The sequence below is a fragment of the Falco peregrinus genome, chromosome 9 (assembly GCF_023634155.1).
Source record: "Falco peregrinus isolate bFalPer1 chromosome 9, bFalPer1.pri, whole genome shotgun sequence".
NCBI lineage: Eukaryota > Metazoa > Chordata > Aves > Falconiformes > Falconidae > Falco > Falco peregrinus.
Window position 1 is genome coordinate 24,011,831 of NC_073729.1, and position 21,253 is coordinate 24,033,083.

The 21,253-nt window shown below is 47.2% G+C and overlaps 1 protein-coding gene and 1 long non-coding RNA gene across 2 annotated transcripts in view; one reads left to right on the forward strand and one right to left on the reverse strand.

The window, feature by feature from the left end:
• Positions 1–568: 568 nt before the first annotated feature.
• On the reverse strand, positions 569–11,356 carry LOC114012854 (uncharacterized). Its single transcript, XR_008748733.1, has 4 exons — positions 11,247–11,356; positions 10,602–10,709; positions 3,896–4,216; positions 569–2,111 (listed from the first exon to the last, which is right to left on the reverse strand). It is a non-coding gene; the product is annotated as an uncharacterized LOC114012854 (long non-coding RNA).
• Positions 11,357–11,461: 105 nt separating this feature from the next.
• OPRL1 (opioid related nociceptin receptor 1) overlaps positions 11,462–21,253 on the forward strand; it is a 95,570-nt gene continuing 85,778 nt past the window's right edge. Inside the window, exon 1 of the mRNA XM_055814180.1 lies at positions 11,462–11,807. The gene's annotated coding sequence lies outside the window, so the exon portion shown is untranslated. The remainder of the gene's footprint in view (positions 11,808–21,253) is intronic.

Here is a 21,253-nt window from a genome sequence, read left to right on the forward strand (position 1 = left end):
GGAGAGAGGTGCCACATCTGCAATGCACTCATTGCATGTGGTGGAACAGCCTGGGGCTGGCAGAGGGAGTAGGATGAGGCTTTTCCTCCAAGGACACCCACTGGGAGACACAGGTTCCCTCTGCCGGGGGTGACCTGTGAAATGGGTGATTTTGCCTGTGAGAAAGCTGGGGTATGGAGAGGTGAGGTGGCTTTCTAAGGTCACTAAGTGAGTCATGGGTAAGGCTAGGAATAGAAGCCAGCAGTCAGGCTCCCAGCTGCTGTACCTATGGTTATTTCTGTTTATGCTCTTCACTTCTCTTGCCCATGGTTTACTGAGTGCATTCCAAGAGTAACTTGCCTGCCAAACTTCCTCCCCTTTAAAACCAGAAATGGACAGATAAGATAGTAGAAGAAATCAGTTTAACTGCTGGTATGTGCACAAACATACCTGAACTCTGTCCAAGTTATCAGCCAGTCTTTTTTTTTAATGCTCTTTTGGGGCAGGAGAAATGCCTCCAGTCTCAAAGTGCCTATGGCAGTTTGCTGGCAGGATATCAGATGATTTATTTCCTTCGCCTGTGGTCAAAAGGAGAAAAAATAAAGCAAAAAATAAAGAAGGCAATCATGTTAGACATAGCAAAACACAGTCAAGTGACTCCAATATAAATCCCATGAAGGCAATGGGAGAACTGTGGCTCTGGGAATTAGGAGTTTAGACTGCAAACCAAAATAAAACTGAAACCCCAAATAAATGCTGTGTTCTCCCCCAATAAATTTTCCCAGAATGCCTTATCTAACTCTCAGTGAAGGTCTGGAGACTTTCTTCTACCAACTTGAGTTGTAAATCAGATTGGGCCCAAGGCCAGAGTATCTGAAAAGCCTTAAATCAGGGGGTAACAATTTGGCTCTTTGTTATTCTTAGGGGGAGCAAAATTAGACTGCTGTGTCAACTGATGTTCAGAGGCAGCATAAAAAGGTTAATTCAGGTAGCAGAACTGACACAGAGTCAGACTGTTAATTCAAATGGAAGCACTGTCCTGGCACAAGTGACCAAAAATGCCACGCTGTGTCTGCCAGTCTGCTATCCAAAAGCAGGCACTGACCACAGAGACAGGCTTGCCTACTTTGTGACATGAGCTCTCTAAGTTCACTCCATCCACCCTTTGTCATGGATCAGCAGATGCGCTGCCCTTGCACCCTTGCATCCCAGTACAGTATCCTGTCACAGCACTCTCCAAACTATCAAGCTGCAACAAGGTCTTTTACCATCTCATACCAACATACTCTTCGTGCCAGTCCCTCTGCTGCCTTCTCCTGTCTCACCTCATCCAGGGCATGTGTCTTGTCTCTGCTTCTTCCTCTCTCACCTTCCTTTCCTCAGCTGCTCTCTTTTCATTGGCTCTCAACCACTTAACTTAACCAGCCACAGCTGCACCTTATCTACATCAGCCAACCCACAGTTGTGTATTATCAATGCTAATTAACCCAGCTTCATTCCTCTACAGTATCCCATCACTTCTTCATACCTCTTGGCTCTCCCTGGTCTTTCCTTTCCGCTGTGTTTCCTTCTTTTTGCATTTTGTTCTTTATTTTTCTATTTGCAATGCTTTTATTGCAGTCTTGTTTTACGGTTCTCTTCATTCCCTGACTTGAGAGGGGATCTGCTATGTAAGGCATGCAGAAGCTACTGCTGCTGGTGCAAATGCCCTAGAAGAGCAGGGACATGCCTGGGTCAGCAGGCTGCCGTCTGAGCCTCAGGATGCAGCCCTGAGCTTTTCTGTCAGTGATCTGAGCCATGGAAGCAGGGAGCTGCCTGATCTTTGGCCAGGAGGAATTCAGCAGTGTGGTTCTCTGTTTCTTCTTCTCTGCTTTGCTGGATTCTTCCCAACCTTCTCTGGGATCTTTGCAGAGGGATCAGACCACAATAACGTTGGTTTGGTCCCCAGACATCTTGTATACACAGGCTATCCACTTCTATAAGGTGATTTTTGCAGAGTGTCCCAGGCATAAAAGCTGACCTCTCCTCTTTGCCCTCGCGGTGATTCCCTGATGATAGAGCTGGTGAGTAGTGTACAACCAAGCTCTCCCTCCTCCTGCCAGTCCTGGCTCTGCACGCTGGAGTTCCAGGTCCTTTCACAGAAATTAACATTTACTTTAAGAACTAAAATAAACAAAACCAAATAAATCTCCTAATAAAATAAGATCAATAAAAACATAGCCAAGTGCTTTGTTTTGCTTAGAAGATGCATCTTTGTGCATATCCACTTGTGTGTTGCCAAGTTTTGGAAATCAGCAAAGGCTGACATTGTTTACTGCAAATTAAAGACCCTCTGGAGACACTCTGTCTTGCTTTCCAGAGTAGCCTCGGGCTGGGGGAGGGAGGCAGTTGGACAGTAGCATAGAAGAAACCCTGTTCCAGTGTTGCTAACTATAGCATTAATTTCAGAGTCATAAATAACTTCAGTACCATGGTTACAGCACCAGCCAAGTATGATATCATTTAGTTTAGGATTAGGGAAAAATATCTTCCTTGAGGCTGTGGGTTCTAAAATAAGCAACTTTTCCAGAATGGGTTTTCTCCCAAAGACTACACAGAGAAACTCCAGCCTGTAGCTGTAAATTACAAGGATTACTTTGGTAAAACTGACTGGATGAGAAGTGTCAGCAGGTAAAATGGCTCAGAGGGTAGATTCTTCTAAGTTCCTCAGTGAATGACAGCCTGGCACTCTGTCAGTTTTCTTAGAAAACAGCACCTTCTGTGAATGAGAGAAAGTGTAGATTTTTCCAACCAGAGTTCTGTATTATGAAGACATGCAGAAGCACAGGCCCCTTAAGAAATCAGATGCCACTACTGACCATTAGAAAGATGGATTGAGAGATCGGCGGTGACAGTTCCCATGGCTGCATGGACATTATAGTAACTGCGCAAGCAAATGACAGCTAGCGTGCATCCATTGGTCCAGTCAAACAAACAAGTGTGATATCTGTATTACAAAATCTACACACAATTACATGCATGTACCACTCTGCAGGACCTTGGGAGCAACAGTGAAAAGGCTGCTGTGAGAGAGATCCTGAATATGAGTTACTATAGTACAGCATTATAATGGACTACAAGAACCTCAAATGGGACAAGCGGCTCGTGAGGAGGCATAATAAGAGAATTTTGGAGAAACAGGCCCTTTAAATACTGAAAAAATGGTCATAGGTTGATGATACAGGAAATCTGGCTCTAGGGCTCCTGGATACAAAATGCTAGACCACACAACCCAAAGCACTGATCCCATTCAAAATTGTTCAAAAAGTTATGACATTAAATCTGTATTGGTAGGCTTTATGCCAGATTAGATATTGTCTTTCTTCCTGCTGCCGGCATAAAGCCAGCATAAACGCTGTATTATGTACTCTGGCTAATTCAACAGAAACGTAATTGTGTGCCCAGGCATGATCTGGATTGAATTTGTCCTGCTAAATGATCCAGTAGTGCTCAAACCTGGTATAAGGGACCATAGAATTGCGGTACAAACTTCCATTTCAAATTTCATGTTTTCTCTAATGTAAGGCAAGAGAATTTTGCCACATTATGTCTGTTATATATATATATATTATATCACAAATGTCTGTGATAACTGTTGAAATGTTTTACCTCAGTTTAATGCCATTTCGCAGCACAGATTAGAGGGTTCCCACCCCCCCCACCCCGTGAAAAGCAGTGGAAGAGCTTGAACGCAATTTTAAAAAAGAAATGTACTTTTTATTTCTGCTCTTCCTGCCTCTAACCATACAGAGAACACCTGAAAAGTGACATTTCAGCATAAGCTGAACAAGACTGATTGATACACTGTGTTCATCAGCCCTGCCTCTCACTGCTACAGCCTGATCCCTGCTGATAGATTCTCTGGTGGTTAACTTACCCCCAGCTCCTGATAGCAGTCTCAAGTTTTGAGGCAATTGCAGGCTTCTGCAGCTCTGAGCAGCCTGAGGACCACAGCTTCTTTCTTTTGCTCTGTCTATGCTAGGCTTAGCTTCTTTGAAGTAACTGTTACCCATCATGATGTGGGAGGCCAGCATGGTTTTCATTTTCTTAGCAGTGGATTCAGCAAATACCAGATACCTTGTCCTCTCTTGGGCTGTGCTAAATGGAGGGATGCTTTTGGTTTGGGAATAGTCCTCTGTGTGTACGAATCTCACTGTCTTGAAGCTATCTTTATTTCAGCTGTGAATTGCAAAGCAACCTGAAAGGGAAAGAAAAAAAAAGAGGAAGATGACAGGAGAATTGTATTTGTATATGAGGACAGAGGTTTCTTGAGTTACCTGGTGTGCTTTAAATGAAAAAATACAAAGGCTATCTGGCCAAGGGAGTGGCTAGAAGAGGTCAGCTGACATTAGTCCTGATTTGCAGTACCAACAGTTTCTTTAATATGGCCAGTGAATAAAAGTATTGCTTTCAAGCTCAGAAGATACGCTGCTTGCTTGTGGCTTTGATGCTGACCTGTCCTTTAACACCAGCAAACTCAAATCTTTGTAATTTCTCATACTATGCCCATTTTCTCCACCTTGATTGCAGGACATCTGTTCACTGCCTAATAATACAGGACCCTGACCTACACTGCGATTTCTACCACCTCGTAGGGCATCACTCTTACAATGACCCAGTCTTCATTTTATTCTGGTTATTTAGAGCTTCACTGTTTTGTTAAAACTCTCTGCTGTTGGGGAAGGGAGTCAGGTCTGGTCCACTTGAGAGCTTTTGCAAGCTGTTGAGCTGCAGTATGCCAGACAACCTAGTCTGTAGTTGGGATGGGGCCTGGATAGTCCAAGGAGCCCTCTTTCCCGCAAGAAGAAACCATCTGCGAGAGCTGTGTGTGCCATCTCTACTTGGAAACCCCTGGAAGCTCTTCTCAAATGTAGTTTAGAAATATGCAGACAATTACGTATCACTGCTATTGTACTAAGACTGCCAACTGTGGGGTCAGGTTGTCCCCTTTGTTTTCCAGTAATTACTATTTTTAGTTCAGGTTTCATGAACCCAAAGGTCCTCTGGCTATGCTCTGTACAGCTTCATAGAAGACAGATGGGGCATTACAGATGCAGTGTACTTAGTCCCTGACACTTCATGAGATTCAAAGTCCAATTCAGTTGATTAAAGAATGATGTTTTCAAGTTCCGAGAAAAGCTGTCTCTGGATAGAAGCAGAATACCTGCAGCAGAAAAACAACCTAACAGGGAATAATTTCACCTGCACAGTAAAACAAGAAGATGTAAGTGTTTAGGGATCATGGGAAAAGTGGCTTGTTTTGGTAGCTCTGACCATGTCAGCTTGTCAAGTGCGAGATTTGTGGCCTCCCTCAATGCCAAGGCAGTCTGTAACCTAAAACAAAAGCCTGAAAAAAAAGGAACTAGGTGACCAGGCATTGACCAGAGTAAGTCAGCGTAGAAGCCAGGCCAGGCCGTGTTCCTGGAACTGCAGTTCAATCTCAGTCCAAACATCGAGGTCACCAGTGGCCATCCCATCTGCAGTGTGAGCTGAGGGCATGAGTCAAAGCCACAAAAGGCTGCCATGACCTTGCCAAGTACAAAAAGCACAAAGATGCTAGACACTGTCGTGTGTGTGCTGATTACTTCTGGCTGAAAGCAATAGAGGAGGTACAAGGTACAAGCCTCAAATACATGGGTGATCAAGAAATCCCAATACATCTGTTGTTCAGAAAGCACAATATAGATTCTAACCTTCCACATATATCAATCAACTGATCCTTATGAGAGGCCTGGGAAGATCCCAAGTAGCACAATTCTCATTTTACTGAGGCCACAAAGAGTAACTAGCTGACTAAAGATTGCAAACATCAGCGCTCATATTAAAACTGAGACTTGGAGAGTTCTTAGCCTCACCACTTGCTGCTGATATGTACCTGTAGCACGCATGGCAGCTAGGGAGCACTGGCCAGAATCCTGATGTTGGGAAACCACAGCTCTCAAATAAAGGACTGCCACACAAACACAGAGGTCTCACATTTAGGATGTCACCATGACAGAGAAGCCCAGACAGGCAGGGTTAGGTCAACACTTCTGAAAACAGTCTGTTTAAAACAAAAACTACTGTTGAATTTAGCTTGTTACTACTGAACAGGTTCCTTGGAGTAACACCAGTATTGTAGGATACAACTTGAACTCTAGCTCCTGGTTTCAGCCCTCAGTGTAAAACATAGCTGATTGCAGATTAACACAAGGTGGCCAATGGCTGCAGGTGAAAATTATACTAAAGGTTGATTGAACACAGATATGGCTGAAATTTGGTGAGGTGCCTGCCAAAGCTGAAAGGCCTGGGGAGAACGAATACAAACCCATGGGCAAATGATGGGAGCCAAGACTATTTCTCACCAAGCTATGTGAACCAAACCTGTCAAGTTTCACACGAAGGGCAGCCCAAGGCATACTCGTTTAGCTCTCAGAAACTGGAATTTATGCATAAATATGTGACAGCCTGTGGTAACCAGAGACTATTCTTATCACAGGAAACGCTGCTGGTCAGGAGGAACAAATGTGTTTGGTCCCCCAGCACCAACAAGCTTTTGACTTTGTCTGTGCTACAAAGATCCTTGGGTTTATTTCATTGGCAACGCTGTTAGTAACAAAAGAGACTAAGTAAATCCATTGACTTACACACAAGCTAACAAGACACGGAGAGCAACATGTTCAGAGCAGAGGGATATAGTGGAGTCTAAGCAGTCTGCCTTTGCCTCAGCTGGGTTCTCCTTAGCTTGATTTGTACCCTGATGAACATGACTAGCAGGAAGATAAATTGACTTCATTTACATATTAATACAAAAGAAGAAAGTTTAGGGTGTTTGGAGGGTTTATAACACACAATGGAAGGTGGGTGGCAGTTTAAGTGAGACTAGAAGAATCTAATTGAGTGTAAAGGAGGTGAAATTTCTGCCAAAGCTCAGTTTCAGGAGCTGCCAGAAGATGCCAACTTATCTCAATTTAGGATCCATCAAAGTAGTATTAGAATTTGGCCTTAAGCATTGAGTAAGCAGCTTTATGTGCCTGTGGGAGGGAGTGATACCCTAACAATAGTAGGAGTGGTGCATGGTGCATGCAAATTACTCTGAATACATTTGCTCTTCACAGTGGATTTTGTATGAGGATGGAAAGGAAATTAATTTCTTTTTAAAATAAAGCCCAAGATGTTTGTAGTTATTAAGATCAGTGAGTGATTTCAGTGAAAAATTACCTCTTGTGCAATAAAAACTGCTGTATTATAGCTCGGAAAACATGTTTTGTAACAGAAATAGTCAATGTTGGGGTTTCTATGTTAACAATAACTGTATTTTAAAAAAAAAAAACAACAACAAACAAAACCCACAAAACAAATCAACAAAAAGCCCGGAATTTGATTGTAGAAAGAAAAAAACCAGGAAGACACGCCCCTCCCCCCCCAAAAAAAAACCCCAACCAAAGAAAAAAGAAAACTTCTTAGAAAGATACTTGAAAAGGGGTTTTGTAAGTAGATTTAAAAGAAAAGCTGCTAAAGACAGAAAATGGCTTTCTATAAATGAAGAATCCTGTCATTTGTGCTGCTCTTACAAAACAACGCAGGAAATCACACAGGATGCTGCTGATGAGGAGGAGGAAGTGGTTTTAAGGATGACATTGGACTCTGCAAGTGGGATGCCAGACATACCTAAGCATATGTCTTTCTGCCCGTTAATATACCATGAACTGCTTCTGCTTTCTCTGCCTCTGCAGGCAGAGGAGCAGCGCACACTACAGTTAACTCAGGGAGCTTGATCTGAAGCTTCTGTGGCTCATGACTAAACAGGGCCAATCTGTCTCGTAATCTCTTGCTTCAGGGTGCTGTGGTTACAAAACCTGTCAGGAACTGAAACTTTTGAAGTCTTACCCAGTTGTCTGGTGAAGGACCCACCCACTCTGAGTCCCATTTGACTCAGACACATCATATGGGAAGCAGGCAACGTATGAGAAGGCCTTACTATAGAAATAGGGCAAAGTATTTGACTTCTGCAGAACTCAAGGCTGCCTTTGCCATTTTAAAGTGGTTACAGTAAACAAGATAATCCATGTTTATTGTGCTCCTTGGCGTGTTGTTTTCCTTTCACTCTTGATGTGGTGTGCAGGTTCAAAGGCACCAGCACAATACCTCTTTGCTTCAACAGAAGACTGCATGTGCTCAGCCCTGCGTGACTGCTGTGATAGCGTATGCATCTACTGTAACTGCAAATGAAAACAGTTTCAGTTCTAGCTAGTCATTTGCTACCATTTTGAATACACTTCAAAATAACTGCACACAACGCATACAGATACACCTACATAATTTTTGTATGTGTATATATATTTTTATATATATATTTGGCATACTTTCAGTGAAGGTGCCTGTGTATTTCTGCACAGACTCCATGCCTGTGCTTCTTCTACTGTATAGGAAATGTAGCTTAGATTATTTTCAGCTAACCTATACTGCTTTTAGGAAGTTAAGTTCAGCTCAATAGCCACATGAAGCTGAAAAATCTTAAATTTCTATCAGTGCCCTTAAATAAATCCAAATCAGAGTAAAATAGTTATTCATGAGGCTCACTCATAAATAGTTCATTAAAACGTTGTATTGGTGAGCCTATAACAAAATGCAGTCTTTCACCTCCATGCTGTTTCTTAACTCACGATCAGAAATTCAGGAGACTGACTCCACAGTACTTAATCAGAGCCAGCGCAGATCTAACTGCCTGTTCACTGGTCTTGAATTGCCAAATGCAGTAATGCATCAATTCTATCAACTCCTAGTACAAAACTGAAATGCATTTTCCTGCTAAGTGTCACCTAAGCATCAGAGGAATGAGTTTCAGAGGTGAAAAAACCCCACACAGCTGTGTGGCTCAAAGGGTCCCTTGCTTCAGTGACACCTGCCCTATCTGTCCTCATGCAGGTGAAGTGTGCTGTGTGCCTTCCATGCAAAATGTGGCTTAATTCCTGACTTCTGTAGTGAAGCAAGAAACAGCTTTTCAACACTAAGAAAATACTATGGACAAGAAAATAGGAAAATATATGGTCACGTTTTAAATAAGCAATTTATAAAATACAACTCAATTTCCAATCAGCTTGAAAAAAAATTACCCTTGCCTAACAAGCAAGGCCCACCTGCAGTTTGGCTTTTTAGTGTCAAGGTTTCTCTTCGCTGATGGAAAAGGCCTTTGTGTGGGTTAAAGCTTTATAAATGGTTGCACACTGAGGTTTAGTGCTTATGCAGTTTCTCAAGAAGAGGTCAGCCCCTGGTATTCGTGGTACATTGTTTTTTGTGATGATGATGAGACAAGTGAGCTCCTTGTTCCACACCACTCTAAAAGTTATCAAAGAAAAGCCCTGGAGCAGGAAGACCTGGGGCTAAGGTTATCCCCACAGCTGCCTTTCCTGAGCTCCATCCATTCCCTGGGCAGAAGAGTCCCGGAGAGCAAGGATTGCTTCAGTGCACTGCACTCCCAGACGGAAAACATTTTTGCAAATGAAGTAAAGATGGATTTCCCCAAAAACACTGTATCACATTTCCTAGGCTAGTGCAAAGCACTTAAGATTGTCTGGATTGCTGCTCCTTTGGTGTGGATGCAGCCATGCACGTTTGACCTGAACACAGGCTCCCAGTGTGAACATGGTGGCTGTCTTGGCTCCCACAGCTGGCTTTCCACCCCAGGTAAGTCTCAGGGTGAAAACTTCTTGGAGGCACCCTGTGAGGTCCTGGGTATTGCCTGGGTGTGTGGAGGCCTCATGGCCTTGCAGTCTGGCCCTGCGTGAGCCTTGATTTTCAGAAGAGCTCAGCTGCCATCCGCACGCTCATTTCAGTGGCCAGGCTTTGAAAACAGCTCAGCTCTTTAGAGATTGAACTGTGGCAAATCTGGTCAGCTGTGTAACAAAAGGAGCTGTCACACACTAATTCATAGTCATTCGATCTCTAAGAAAAGCCACTTAGCAGATCTGGAGAAAGGCTGAAGATGATAAGGAAAGAACTCATTAAACTGATAGAATTAGAGATCTCTCTTAGCCTTCTGCCCGCCTGACATTTGCCACCTGTCACTCACTCTGTTTCTGTAACTCGGAACAGTAGGTTTTGGGAGCTGAGATTGTGTCTTCCTACATCTTCTGCTTAAAGTCCTTTTAACATTACATAATTACCAAGAATACAAAGGGAAAATGGTATGAAAGCTGCTGAAATCCAGTTTTTGTGATGCTGCTCTTGACAGCAAAAAGTCCCTTCTATCTCAAGAATCCTTTACACAAAGTACATCTCCTAAATAAAACATGTTAAGAATCAAAAAAACCCCAAACCAACAAACCAAACCAACAAAGCTCTCTAGAAAACCTCTGTAACTAACACATTGCTGGAGCTGATGACCACAGGCAACCTCATAAGCTCATCTGTTGACTCAAATGCTCATTCTGCCAGAGAATAACCCCAAGAGCTGACACCTGGGTTCAAACATCACGAGTCCAGCTTCTCATGGCCTCTGAAGAAATACATTATTTTTTTTAAATTATCTTTTTCCCCAGGAAGGCCTGGAAGAAACTGCAGATTGAGGAACACACCCTGGTCCAAAATCATTAAGGAATTACCTTTTGAATCCTGATGCCCCACAGTTCAGTGTCCTGGGAGAAGGCATCGAAGGGACCTGTCCCTGACTGCCAGCATTGGGCTGAAATGCTGTGTAACTGCAGAGGCTGCTGCTCACCATTACATCGATGATAAATTCATGTAAAAAGAGACAAAAAGGATGCTCCTTTTCTGGTACGGGTCCTGGCCCCCCATTACCAGCGTGGGCAGACCCTGGCACAGCAGCGCCATGTAACACCCCTCCCCAGCACCCCTGCCCACGCCAGGCTGGCAGCTCTGGCCCTGGTGGCTTCCCACGGCCTGCCTTCCCCACACACGGATCTGGGGTTTCCTTTGAGGTCTAGGCATGGTCACAGCACTAGCTGTTACCTTCCCGGCTGGCCCACCCGCTGCAGCACTCGGTGGCACAGGGCTCGGGCTGCCCCCGGCCCCAAAGGGGTTATTTTCTGTCAGGGTTTTCCCTCCTCACTCCCCCACTACCCTCCACTGCTTCAGGGCTTCGCAAGGAGGCCTCAGGGCCTCGGGGACGGCAGCGCGGCGGCCCGGGCGGCCTCTGCGCCGCTCACCGTGGCCTCTGTCCCGCCGGCCGGTCCCTCAAAGCCGGCCGGGGGTGCGGAGCTCCCCCGGTCCCCGACGGCCGCTCTTACCCGTCCCCCTGCCCGCCTGCGCCGCGGCGCGGCCTGCGCCCTCCGCCTGTGTACAGCCGCTGCCATGGCAACGGCGCCGCGCGGGAGCGCCCGCCTGACGGCAGCCGGGCAACAAGGGCCGTGCCGGAGGGGCGTGGTTAGAGTGGAGGGGCGTGGCCGGGGAGGGGGCGTGGCCTGGCGTTGCTAAGGGGGCAGTTGCTAGGGGCGTGGGGAAATGGCGGCGGCGTGGGGAAGATGGCGGTGGGCTCTGGGGCGAAGCTGGGTTTGGTGCTGTGTGGTGCCTGGTCAGCCGGCCTGTCCCGCTGGCCCTGTCCCAAGTGCTCCCCTGGAGCCTTTAGCGTAACCCTGGTAATAACACTGATGAACATTTCTGGGCTTAGCCAGGGCAGGCCGCCCCTCAAGTGCTCTGCAGGCCCCAGTGTGGTGGCCCACCTCCGGTTGGGCCTCTCTTGGTATTTAGCTGAGATAATTATTTCATAATTATCATTATTTTCATGGGTGAACTAGTGTGAGTTTTTCTCATCTGTCACTCTCTCTGCTGCCCCCTCATTGCTGACAGAGGTAAGAGCCACTTTATGATTTAATTTACTGCATACTGGTGTTTCTTAGAGAGGTTTCCCCCAGCGGCTCCCACGTGCGGGCCTGGGCTGTGTTTAATATTCTTGACTCTCTGCTCCGTGCCTCAGCTGGGGGGTAATTTCACTAAGAGGCTCTGGAGCAGGGTGGCTGTGTCGGGGAGACTTTGTATCCCTTTGGGCAGTTCACAGCCATCTTGTTTTTCCTCTGCATGTTATAGCTGGAAGCAAATGGCTTGTCTAGCAGAAGAATTAAGGTGTTTTTTTATGTTACTTCAAGTGTGCTTTTTATATTGGGAAAAGGTGTACAGTGAAATCTCAGTAAACAAGTGCTGAAGTATGTTGCTTCATATGTCTGGTTTTGGGTTTTTTATTATGAAGACAGATAACCTCCAGGAGCTCCATTTCTATTTCCCAGGTTCTTTCATTTCTTTTAGCTGAGCATCATCAGCCAAATAGGTATAATAAAACCATGGAAGAAAGCGCATGAACAACAATGCATTTTACCTGAGCAGATGTAAAATTGCACTCGTTAAAGAAGCACATTTAGGCCTAAAATGCAGCTCAGAAATCTCTGTAAGTTTCCACTAGGAAAAAAGATTGGTTCGACCTTCAGAAATTGACACAATGTGCGATGTTTATTAATGGTTTTAGCAAGAAAGTTATTTATATGGGGGGGGGGGGGGGATGTCTTGCCTTTTATTTGGCTGATTTTAAGACTGCCCTTACCATTGCCTAACTTTCCTGCTGAATGGGGTTGATGATCAACTCCCCTACTCCTAGGTTAATGACTTGGCTGCTGGCTTATACTAATGGCCATCAAAAGATTTCTCTGCCCCTCTGATGATGAAAGTAGCACTGTAAATGCTGCAAGACCTGGGCTTAATCCTGTTCACCAGCTTTCTAGAAAGGGGAGGCGGCTCCAAGGCTCTCAATAGCAGTTTCATGCCTGAGAAACGCTCTTTGAAGCGTAAGAGATTTTCTTGCATGGGGCTTTGCTCAAATTATCAAAGAAAATAAGGACCCTACAGGAAAACAGGATGCAGTGGGGTCATTTTTAGGATAGCATAATGCTGCAAGCTTAAGACTGATTTAGTCCTGAGGAAGAGCTTGACCCTCAGGTCCTGCTCCCACCCCCAAATATCCGTCAATCCACTGGCAATGTTTTTAACACTTCCCATGCATGTTGCTTCCAGCTGTTGGACTGAGTCGTGGTGCTGGGCTCTAAGGGTCGGCCGCACTTGGGCTGTGCGATGGGGCAGAGAAGTGTGAGGTGTGTCAGAGCTGCTGCTTACAGTGGCAATGAGCCATCCGTGGTGTGTTTAATGGTTGCCTGTCACATACATGAAACAATCACGCAGCCTGAAGTTGGGGAACATGCCATTGAGATTCTGCTGTGAAGCATGCTTCCTGGCACAAGGCTTGTGAAAGCGCCTTTCTGAAGCATCCCCTTGTTTCTCCTGGGGAGATGCTTCCTGCCCTTCAGGAGGGTTTCTGTAATCAAGATTTTTAAGATCTGCTTTCATGTTTTTGCTCACAATTTGATATGGGTGTAATTACTCATGCGGAGGGTCTTCCTTTGAACACCACAGCTCAAAACCAGCATCAGCAATACAAGCCTGTTGCTGCTGTTGCCGTGACTTTCAAGTGTAAGGGTTTCTCCATCTAAAGCAAACATTACCCGAGTTTTACGAAGCCACCCATTTCTTTTTATTGACAAGTCTCAGCATAACCAGGCTGTAAGGAATAAATATGGCAAAATAATGCCACTCTCAGGTCTTAACACGTACATTTAGCAAAGCCAGGGCCCTGGGAAGGGTTTGTGGTGTGACTTTCTGCAGGCACTTGGAGCAGGGATTTGTTTTTCCCGTTCCTCAGCATCCTCTCCTCCAGCCCAAGTGAGCCTGCCAGCAGAGGGAGCGCAGCACATGGGCTCACAAAAATAGGAGCTTGCTAAAAAAACCCAAACAAACCCAAACAATTAGCAGAATGATTATGGTCTTTAGCAGAATAAACAGAATAGTCAGAAGTCAGAAGCCTTTCCCAGGCAATGAGATCCAGCTGTAGGCTGGATGGGGAACAGGCACTGCATCTGGCAGCGATCATGTTCCTCCGGCGGGGATGTCCCTGTGGTGGGGATGTCCCCGTGTATCGCCCAGGGCACTGCCACTGGCAAGGGTGGACCCCTGTCCCGTTTTTCACCCTTCTTGGTAGATCCACCTCTGTAACTCCCCATCAAAGCACAACAGTCCTAGGTAAACCAGAATGGAGCTTCCTCTCCCGTGGTGCAGCACTAGAGCAAGTGAAGGGCATGAGTACAGGCGATAGGCAGGGTGATGGTCTCAGAGCTGCTGTGGCATTGCGTTTGCTTGTGCTCTGGCCGTGCTTCGGGTTTTGGGCAGAAGCTGGGAAGTTTGGGGCTTGCCTGTGAGCAGTGCAGTTCCTGCAGACAGTGGGCTGTGCTCAGCATTGGAAGGTGGAAGTTAAACTGGCTGTCTTTAAAGAGAATGATAAATAAAGACTAACGGGAACTGGAGGTCTCCCCTGGGACTTCATTGTCTATAGTTTATGCTACAAATTGGGCTTTTCCAAAGGCCTGGGCTAGTGATAGCCTTGGGAACCTGCCTCGCCTGCAACGTCCCCCTTGTGTCTGGGCATGGGGGGACTGGCAGGGCTACTCTGGCTTGCTGCAGACCCTCCTGCTTCCTGCTCAGACGGACACCCTCTGGACCCGGCTGCAGCTGGAGAGCACCCCAGCATTGCTTAGTCATGTTAGGAAGATGTGAGGCACTGCAGGAGCATCGTGCTGCCGCAGTTAGGTGTAGGGGAAGCAGAGCACATGGGCTGTATGGCTGTTTTGCTTGGGGAGCAGCAGCAGCTTGTCCTGCTGAAAGCATTTAGCTCTGGGACTTGCTGCTCTCTCCCTGCACTCACGGTGGTGAGAGGTAGCTAAATGATGTCTCCCATATCACTGCCAGCATCTGGGCCCTCTACATCAAAGTTATTACTGGTGTAGTGTCTCAAAACAGGACAACTGCACACCCAGGCTCTGACCCTTCATGTAGAAGGAGGGGGGAGTTTTGGTGGACCCACTTCAGCATAGCTGTGATATAGCTGGGATCCAAATCTGGCACCAAACCACTTGTAGAGCAGGCTGGTCATTAGGAGGAGCTTAGTGTTTGCAGGGTATTTCCATGAGAGCTCTGCAGCCCTTAACATCGGGTGCACTGCTTTCATTGTGGATTTAAAAATGTAGTATTCAGCCAAGCTTTGGTTGGTTAGTTTTTAACAGGGATTTAAGCATTTTAAATCCTTTCAAAGCTGTAAGTAAGAATCGTAATTTAAACTCTTGCAGACAGATGTCATGGGAAAAATATGAAGACTATTTAAGAGGCAGCCTGCCTGACTGCCTGTCTATCTATCACCTTCTAATCAGCCTGACATGTGCAATCACCTTTCTCTTTCAAAACACTATGAGGCCAGGTCTGCACAGGCGTGTGTGGAGTGACCTGAGTTTCCCCGGGGTCCTGCCCAGTGGTGGGCACAAACTGATGCTCAGCCTCGCTGCAGAGGAGCCTGTACCTGCCGACACCTGGCGATGCAGGTTTGCTGTAAGGGTGCGGTACAACCCATGAAGCAAACACCTGCAGGTTTGGTGGAGGAACTTAGCCACCAAGGCACTCTTCCCTCTGAAGTGGGTGGGACAAGGGAAGACATTTAACTTACCACCAGATAGAGTTTCTTCCCTACTTGTCTGGGGATGAGCGTGACATTTGCAGAAACTCAAGTGCCCTTTGGAAACAAGCAACACAAGATGATAGTTCGCTTTTTTAGGTGACCCAATTGTATTTTGTCCCCGTCCCCCCCCCCGCCCCGTTGTACAGAACTAAATGATGCTCAGCCAAGTAAATCTCTTACTTGGTCAAGCCTTTCCAGCTGTCCTTCGCTCCTGGGAGCATTTGCCTTGTATGGGAGCCACGGCTTCCATAGAAACTCCTGTTGCCTTGCAGATGTGTTTGGGAGGAGGCAGGAGGAACCAGCAACTTGGGCTGTCACACACACATCTAATTCTGGCATTGCGGAGGAGGTCAAAGGCGACAAACAACATGGGGGTGGCACATCTGACTTCGGAGGCTGGATTTAAATGAGTAAAAAAATGTGGCCCGATTACTTGTTTGAAAAAGTTTGGGAAAATTATTTTTAAGGGATTTTTATAGATAAATGAACTGAGCCTAATTCTGTTTTAAGTAAACCATCGTGTAAAGTAAACCATTAAGTAAACCATGGCTGCTGAAAGGCCCTTCGTGTCAGCGGTGGTTTAAAAGAGAACCTGAGTTTGTTGGGTGAATTTAATGAGGGTCTGGGGGGTCTGAGTGAAAAAGCGCATTGCAGAAATTCCCAAGGCACCATCATCGTGAGCTGCCATGGCTGGAGGAGCATTTCCAGTAACTAGTCTGGTGTCTTTCTGCAGCAAGAGATGAAAGTGCCCTTTGCCTTTAGCTTATCAAAAAGATTTGATTGTGTGCTTGAATAACGTTGCACAGAAGTAGGTAGCTCTATAATACGGCAGAGTAAGGCTTCGTAAGGACAAACATCTGGATGCAAAAAGCAGATGAATTGAAATTAAAGACAAACATTTTGCATAGCAAGAGATTTAACCACTGGAGCACTCTGTCAAGGGGAGTGGGGAATTTCCTTACCTCTTGGTAATTCTGAGTTAAGGCTGACCACCTTTCTGGAGGTGCTTTTATCCATCACAAGTTCCTGGGCTCAGCACAAAAATAACTCTGAATGGGAGAAAATGGAACAGTTTCTTTTGGCCTTGAGGTCTCAGAAAGATTGGAAAGGGCAAGGCACACTGTAAACCTGCCTTGTGTTACTGAGATTATTGGAGAAGAGAAAGTGGATGTGGAGTCCAGGCTTTGCTACTGACTCCCTGCCATGCTTTTTTGCTGACTGCGGTCCGTGCCATAGTTGCCGCAGCCCATCCTTGGGTGTCAGGAGGGTTAATCAGTGTTTGCAAAGTGCTCTGGGTGAATGCTTTGGTGAGGAGGGAGGGCATCATTTATTACTGCAGAGATTGGAAACTCCCTGATGTGATTATAACGTGTAGTGATGGAGGCTATTTTTATTGTATGTTGTGAATATTTCCTTGTATGGAATCACAAGGAGCTTGCTTGTGACTTGTAGCTCTGTTGAAAGCTCTAGCAATGAAGTTCCCTAAGTCTGGCATTCCCAAGCCAGTGCTGTATACAGCAGTGTTAATTAGCCTTGGGGGGTAATGCATAATAGTGATGAGATAACGAGTAACTGAACATGCCTCTGGCCTCTGCACTTTGCAAAGAGAGAAGACAGAGAATCGGGTCTCCTCTGTGTCCTCGCACCTGGTGTCTCGCGCCTGGAGCCAGTAGTCCCCGTCTAAGTGGGAGGAAACTCTTTATTTCTTGTTAGTGATCCAGACTGCTGCTCTGCAAACCCCCTCACCATTGGAGCTGCAGATATGTAGCTGTTAACGAGTAGAAATGGCATTAAAGAGGAAGTCAACCTTTTGCACAGTTTCCTCTTGGAAAGTGAGTGTTACTTCTAATTATAGCGATTGCGATTTTTCAAATGCTCTCCCAGGGACCAGAACGCCAGGGGTGGGGAGGGACAGCTGGAAATGCAGACGTATTGCTCCTCTCCATTGATTCATGTTAGTTATCTGAAATGGGAACAGAGAGAAACAGTCTCCTACGATACCAGCTTGGCCGTTCTCCACACACTAGCCCTGGTGTTGGGCACGACTGTGTCCCTGATACGCACCGGCCTTGATTGCAGGAACGGCTCTCCCAAGTTGTGGTTGCTTTTCAGAGCAGCTCAAACAGCCTCTTTTTTTCCCTCTTCCTCCAGTGCTTGAATGCTCTGGTTTCCTTTTGAGGTGATGGGTTAGAGCTGTGTTACCAGTGATTTTGTCCCAAGGCCAGACCCTCCTGCAGAAGAGCCGTCGCCCACGGACGAGTTGAGCCTGCCACCTTCTGGTCAGACTCTCCAGGACTAACCACAGCTTGGGGCAATGAAGCCTGGGGGCAAAATGCTTGGGTGCAATGCCCGGAGCACCATATGCACCCTTCTTCCTACCCCTGCCTGGGGGGGGAGAAGACATGGCTCTTCCAAGTCCTGGAGATCAGAGAGGACAATAAGGCAGGAGGAGGCCAAGAGGTCTCAGTCTCTCCATCAGCTGTGCTCCATGTGGGGTTCCAGTTCCCAGCTGAGTGGCCACGGAGCTGCTGTCACTTCACCGTAGCTGTTTTGGCAGTGCTCTGAGGTCCCTCTTCCCCCTCACCCTGACCCCAGTGGTCACTTCACTATCTTGGGGTTTTTCCCTGTGGCTCCCCTGTGGGGTGTGAGCCTGGGGTTCCCCCTGTTTTGCACAGGGGGAGGACTGAAGCTCAGCTCTGTCCCCTTTGAAGTGCTTGAGTTTGGTGTCTAATGGTTTGGGGATGCAGATTTCCTGTGTGGCCAATGGAGGAGAGATGGGCATCTTCTGAAGTGGGCCCAAACTGTGCTCTGGAGGTGAGGCAGGGCCGTAGCTGTGGTCTGGCTCTGAGCCTTGCCTGGTGTCCCAGTTCTGGCCACCTGTTGTCCCCCTCGGTGGCTAATGCTGGACTGTTGTCAGATGCTCATTTGCAGTGGGAGTTCACAGAGCCGTGCCCCTCCTTCCGCGCTGTGTCTCTGGGTAATCTCATTGCAACTACACTCGAATACCATCTCTATGGTGATGACTCAGAGGCATGCATCCCTGCTCCGGGCTCTCTCCCTGTCCAAATTCGTGTCTCAGAGGAGCTCTCTGACATCTCGTGAATGTCTCACCACCCGCTCAAGCACAACGTGCCAAAATGAGAGCTTTTAACTGCTCCTTCTCAGCTGAGTGTTTCCCTGAGCTCAGCAACGCCAGGGCACTGCTCCTCTGCCAGAATCTGAGTGCTGTTGTCTTCTTCTGCCTCCTACTGCATCTTCATTTCCTGGCCACCTCAAGGGCTTGCATAACCTCACTAAGCCTTTCCTAAAGCTAAAACTCCCACCTGCTCTTTCATCACACCTCCCTCCGCTTGCTGCAATATCCCTTTTTTGGCCTCAACAAAAGGATGGGCCAGTTTGCATCTGCTTGGGTGCTGCTTCAGGCGTTGCTTTCCCATCTCTCCTGCTTCTCCTGCCTCACCCCTCTGGGCTGCCCTCATGCCCACAGCCACTGGCTGCCTCCCCTTGCTTCCCTGTTGGCTGTGCCGGCTGCTGGAGCTGCAGCCCTTCTCAGCCCTTGTGTCTTGGTGCCAATCTTGGCAATTATTTCTTAATAATAATTCAGAGGCAGCTTTGTTGGTTCCTCTTCTCATCATCGCTAGACCATCAGGCTGCTGGCATTTGAGCCAAGGTCCTATTAACTAGCACAAATGGGAAAACACCCTACCTGTGAGCAGGGAGGAGGCTGGTGGTTGGACAGGGCAGAGTATTTCCCCAGTCTGGGACTTGACTTGAGGGCTGCCCAGCTGTGCCTGGTGGTACCTGGTCAGGAGGCTGGGAGACATGGTGCTGTCACGGGCTGCTGGCAGCAGCATGCTGTATCCCTGCCAGCCCACTGCGCTGCCCAGGTTTGGGATGGACCAGCAAAGGGATGGGATTTCAAGTACAAATAAACAGTCCTGGCCCCAAGCACAGAGGACATGGCTTTTCCTTACAGCTGCAGGAGCACAGCTATCCCAGAGGTTAAATAAGCCACTAAATGGGGATTGGCAATGGGAGACGGCTTCAGGGCAGCAAGCTGGGGGTAGAGCTGTTGCCTGTGAATGTGAACAGAGCGAGGCTGGGAAGCTGGCTTCTGCCCCAGGGTTCCTGCTGTCAACAGGGGCTTGCTGCACTGATGGGCATTAATGAAATGATGGAGGGTCCAGAGCTGGCTGGACTCCTGGATCTGGTCCCCCACGGTGGGTGGTGAGGAGGTTGTTTCTACCAATGTGGCATGCTGTAGAATGGCTCTGGAGCAGCCTCAAGGCAGCTTGTTGCAAAGGGGACACTGCAGAATCAGGGCAGAGCTGCCATGGTGTCCTGGAAAGGTGTCGGTAGAGCCCATCTTTGCAATTTCCCTGTCAGCTGAATATTCATTTAGGCAACAGCAGAAAGCTGTGATGAGCCTACTGAGATCTGCAGCGCCTCTGAAGGCAAAGGCAGCTCTCTTTCCATTAATTTATTGGTGCTGGGTTCCAGCCTCATCTCTGCTCACACAGAAGGATAAAAGCAGCTCCTTGTTCTCATCTGGCAGGAGCAAGGCAGGTATGTGTCAACAGGAGTTTTACACTGACATGTGAAGAGCTTATTTCTAAAGCAGCTCATCCCCAGCTCCTCCGTGCCGGTGCTGATGTGCGTCCCCGTGCACCGATGTTCGCAGCAGCTCTCTGAGCCCCCATGCCATGTGCCTCATTGCAGCTCTTGCAAGAGCTGCCCTTCCCAGGTGAGCATTCCAGATGAAGGACGGTTTTAAAGTGGCTGCAGAAAAGGCACGTCTACACCTTTTGCTGTGATCCTTTCTGTTATCTCCTGGGGAAAGGTTCAGTTCAGGAAGGTTTTATTGATTTCTCTGAGATTTAAGGATGGAAACAGTAACACAACCTTACTGCTGGTGAGCTGTGCTCTTTCTTCATTCTGCAGATCCTCCCAGCTGGGATTTCTCCACATTTTCTCTGTCATCAGTGGGTATTGGCTATGGCACAGCAAAAGCAGCGTCAGGTATTTGTTTTTCCTTGGAATTTGTCCTATGGCCATGGCCTGCTTGGGGTTAAAAATAGCTGCTGGGCCATGGGCAGTTTGCTTTGCAGCACATAACACAGCACAGTTGCTTGGAGACACAAGTCAGTGACGCAATCCCACTTTCGGAGAACTTGACTTTGGGCTGTGTGATGCCACCCCAGAAGTCAGTAAAAATGTTGGATGGGAAATTCCCATACATTCCCAAATCCCCAAAATGTTCCTGCAGTGCCAGCCTGGAGGGGGGCTGTGGGTCTGCCTGTCTCCAGCTGGGGAAGGGTACCATGGCGTGGGCAGGTGTGCTCCTTGGGTCAGCTTTGCCTGCCCAGAGCCACTCACACCCCTGCGGTGACCTGTCTGACCAGCACCAGGACAGCTGAAGTAAGCCCAAACCAGTCAGGGTAGGGCTTTCTTGGCTATCTGGGGTCTGCGCTTGAAGCATCTTTAGTGATTATCTGAATCAACAAGATCTTCTGATTGTATCTTGACACAAATACCTCTGCTTAAGAGCCCCCAAGCTCCCCTTTATAGTCTTTTAAGTAAAGGAGAAGTAGGCTAATGGGCTCTCACGTCTGTCCCAGCCTGCCAAAGCTCTTCCCTTTCCTGAGACAAGAGTAGGGAAGTTTCTGCTAATGTTCTCCAGCTTCCTAATGCACA